The 4,592-nt window shown below is 45.3% G+C and overlaps 1 pseudogene; it reads left to right on the top strand.

Annotated features, from left to right (window-relative positions):
- The first annotated feature begins 2,331 nt into the window (after window positions 1-2,331).
- Window positions 2,332-3,652, top strand: LOC100407851 (centromere protein N-like; annotated as a pseudogene).
- The last annotated feature ends 940 nt before the right edge of the window (window positions 3,653-4,592 follow it).

Below are 4,592 nucleotides of genomic sequence, written 5' to 3'. Positions count from 1 at the left end.
AGTAGGTTTCCTTTGGTGGCTTTGGCTGAAAATCCTGAGTATTTATTGATTTATTTGCAAACTATTTATTGGGCACTTAAAATGTGTCAGATACTATTCTGAGCAATTAGAATACCTCCGTGAACACAAGAGATAAAGGTATTTCTGACTGAGGACTTTATACTCCGGAACTGGAGACAGCGAGGGCATAGGAAAAGATGATAAGTGCTGTGGAATAAAGAGGACTAGAAGTGCTGGTCAGGAAGGAGGAGTTATGATTAACTTTTACATAGTATGGTCAGGGAGAAAGAGACGTTCAGTAAAAACAAGGCTCATTTAATGTTGGACTTCTCTCTCTCTCTTTCCCCCTGCACAAGCGAAACAAAAGAACAGAAAAGTCTAGAAGCAACTGGAAGATTCCATCCACAAGATTTATGATGTTCCCATCAACAGAACTGGGCACAAAACTCAGGAAGGGGGACCAGAAAGCTCTCCAAGATGCAAACCTGACTTTGCAACAAAACACGATGACGACAAAATGGGAACCTGCACACGAAGTCTCCTTCAGGCAGGGTTTAAGTGGCCTCAACCAAAGCTGGCCAAACAACACATGATCAAGCAAAAACTCTGCAAGTGGTGACAAGCCTCAAATTATAGAAACTTACCACATGGGCCAAGTAGACGACAGCAAAAGCAGCCTCTGAGTCTCATCCAAACACAGTACTGAAGGGAAAAAGACCTGCTGCTCATAGCCAAAGCAGGCGCTGGCCTGGGACAGAAAAGGAGAAAGGCCTCAGCTTCCTTCTCTCCTGGCTGTTTCTCACAGATATAAAAAGGGGCATTCTTCTTCCAAGGAGCAGCCACCTCCTCTGAATGGATTCGTGTCTCCTGACCTCATCAGTTCCATTCCTGGCCAACATCAGAGCTGCCCTGTACAGCCTGTTGAGCACCACAGGGAAAAGAAGAGATGCCAGAAGACTAAAGATGGAATTCATCTCCAGACTGCAAAGGGGAAGAAGCTGCAGAACAATGAGAAGAAAGATGGAAGGAATTGGTTTCTTCACAATGCTGCTGAACGGCTGAATCACTCACCCTGGACCACCTCCCCTGTGCCTCCTGTTATGAGCAAGTTTCACTTACTGGGGGCTTTCCTTTTTTTCTTTTCTTTTTTTTTTTTTTAGATGTAGCCTCACTCTGTTGGCAGGCTGGAGTGCAGTGACGTGATCTTGGCTCACTGCAACCTCCACCTCCCAGGTTCAAGCGATTCTCCTGCCTCAGTCTCCCAAGTAGCTGGGAATACAGGAGCGCACCACCATGGCCAACTAATTTTTTAATATATTTTAAGTAGAGATGAGGTTTCACCATGTTGGCCAGTCTGGTCTCGAACTCCTGACCTAAGGTGATCTGCCCACCTTGGCCTCCCAAAGCACTGGGATTACAGGTGTGAGCTACCATGCCCAGCCAAAAGGGTTTTCCTTTCTAGCAGTTAAACACAACTGCACTGGTGAGGGTTATAGACAGCAGAATCCCCTCTACCAAGTTTAAGGAGTGAACGATTATTACAGGACAAAGATAGCATACAGGAGGAGAGACATGGCTGAAGACATGGGCCATGACAGAGAGAAGGATGAGACTGTTGCTGAGTTTATTAAGAGGATCACTTCAAACATCCCCATGGCTCACTCCTGTAATCCCAGCACTTTGGGAGGCCAAGGCAGGAAGATTGTTTGAGCCAAGGAGTTCAAGGCCAGCCTGGGCAACATAGTGAGACCCTGACTCTACAAAAAATAAAATTAGCCAGGCTTAGTGGTGCACACTTATAGTCCCAGTTACACAGGAGGCTGAGGTGAGAGGATTGATTGAGCCCAGGAGGTCAAGGTCACAGTGAGCCAGGATGTCACCACTGCACTCCAGCCTGAGCCACAGAACAAGACCCTGTCACAAAAGGAAGGAAGGAAGGAAGGAAGGAAGGAAGGAAGGAAGGAAGGAAGGAAGGAAGGGGGGAGGGAGGGAGGGAGGGAGGGAGGGAGGGAGGGAGGGAGGGAGGGAGGGAGGGAGGGAAAGAAAAGAGGGACAGAGGGAGGGAAAGAAAGGATAAAAAGAGAGAGAAGGAAGGAAGGAAGGGAGGGAGGGAAGGAAGGAGAAAAGGAAGAAAGGAAGGAAGGGGGAAAAGAAAGAAAAAAGAAAGAAGAGAGAAAAGGAAGGAAGAAGGGAGGAAGGAAAAGAAAAAGAGAAAGGAAGAAAGAAGAAGGAAAGAAGGAGAGAGAAAAGGAAGGGAGGGAAGGGAAGGAAGGAGAAAAGGAAGAAAAGAGAAAAAGAAGAAAGAAAAACGAAGAGAGAGAGAGACCCATGATGGAAATGACAACAACCCTAAAAGCCTGGGATTTTTTGCCTGAAAATCAACTGCAGACTGTAAATTTCCAGGAGAGAAAGGAATCTGCCATTCAGCACTTGGTTCTGCTGTGTGAGGAGAAGCATGCAAGTCCCTATGACGCAGCCCTTTGAGAAACCGTTTACACTCAATTTTGTCAGCACAAGAAAATTTGGGATGTTTTCCAGATGAGTAAAGGTGAAGATGTTGACCTTTTTAATATGAAACAACTTAAAAATTCATTTAAGAAAATTCTTCAGCGAACACTTAAAAATGTGACAGCTTCAGAGACACTGAAGAAAATGCAGTCTGGATTAGAATTGCCTGGGGACACGGTACACAAACACAAACCAGTACACACAAACCCACACCGGTACACACAAACCCACACCGGTACGCGCAAACCCAAACCGGTACACACAAACCCACACCAGTACGCGCAAACCCAAACCGGTACACACAAACCCAAACCGGTACGTACAAACCCAAACCAGTACACACAAACTAAAACCAGTACGTACAAACTACCTATGTGGTGCCTCACTCCCAGACTGCATGCACCTTCACTTCTTCCTCCAAGCTGAGGTACCACAGACCACTTTTGGGTCAGGCACCGACAATTGCTAGCAGACACCATCAGAATGTGAAAATGGACCTTCAAAGCTGACATCTGAACTCCCAAGGCTATTGTTTTTAAACAATATAATCAGATCTTTGAAACTCACAACTTGGCCGGGTGCAGTGGCTCACGCTTGTAATCCCAACCAAGGTGGGTGGATCACCTGACATCAGGCGTTTGAGATCAGCCTGGCCAACATGGTGAAACCCCGTCTCCACTAAAAATACAAGAATTAGCCAGGTATAGTGGCAGGCACCTATAATCCCAGCTACTTGGGAGCCTGAGGCAGGAGAATCACTTGAACACAGAGGGCAGGGTGGGTTGCAGTGAACCGAGATCACACCACTTCACTCTAGCCTGGGTGAAAGAGCAAAACTCTCTCTCTAAATAAATAAATAAAACTTGCAACTCTACAACACTTCTACAAGAAAGAAGCCTTGGCCTAGATATAAATATGGATTCAAGAATTATTCATGAAAACATAGTAGAAAAAGGAAGAGTTTAAGGAATAACTCAAAAAGCTGTTGGAGACGATCCTCAACCACAACTAGAATTTGCACAATCGAAGCTTGGAAGCATTGAAATCCTTAGCCCCAGCCAGCATTGCAGATGCACCACTTTCTCCACCGCGCACTTGCATGCCCAGCAAGGGAATGAATTATTTTAAAATTAGAGATAAATGAGATGTATGTGGTTTTGTAAGCACAGGAGCTCCTTCACTGTATTGTACATGCATTTCAGTTAATAGCTAGCTCTATGGCTCTGTCTCCACACTTGTATTTTAGAAGTTAGCCCTTGGTGTTGAAATTTCAGAAATGTCTGTGTAATTATTGGGACGGATTCATTCCTTCACGATATGCCTCCTCTCTCCCCTATCCTGTTAACTGTCACAGTTGTGGGCACTTGAGGTGACAGGATAGAGACATGGCTGCGCACTTGACCTGAGTGCTGCATGCTCTGAAGTCAGACACACGGTGCAGTGCTGGAGACTGTGGGGTCGTGTCCCGTGTCCTTTCTCCCACTCCTGTCCTCTTTGATCCTGGGAGGTCTAGTTCCAATTGCTGGTTCCCAGGGATTCATTCTTAAGTCTTGGATCACAGAAAGAAGCAACAAGAAACTACATCCAACTCAAAACGTTTTATGACAATCATAAAATTGGCCCATTCAGAGGGTAGAGTTGGGTCCACTAAGTTATTATTGCAAGAGGCTGCATATTCAGTAATTCAGTTACACAAAATAATGTTCTTATTGTTAATATGATACTTTTTATCATCCGTTTTATCATATGTGTAACATTAAACTGATAAATATTAATATTATGATAACTTGTGAGTAGAGACAACGAAAAGCTGATTTAAAAAAAAAAAAAAGATAGCATACCAAATCATTGAATGCTGGAGAAAGAGATCCCCAATGCCACATCATAGAACTAATGCAGTGAGGGGCAGCTGCTCTGGCCCCATTTGGAGGCTGCTGAATCAGGACGCCACTGCCACGGCTGTCAGCCCCTCCCCCTGCCCCTGCCCCCTGCCACTCCACCACAATCTGCCCCAGTGATGGGAATTGCTCAGAACGAAAGCCTTGAGTGAGTGTCTATGATCACTGGACTAAATCATATATTTG

Source organism: Callithrix jacchus, chromosome 14, assembly GCF_049354715.1.
Source record: "Callithrix jacchus isolate 240 chromosome 14, calJac240_pri, whole genome shotgun sequence".
Classification (NCBI taxonomy): domain Eukaryota; kingdom Metazoa; phylum Chordata; class Mammalia; order Primates; family Cebidae; genus Callithrix; species Callithrix jacchus.
This window is presented reverse-complemented; position numbering and strand designations above follow the sequence as displayed.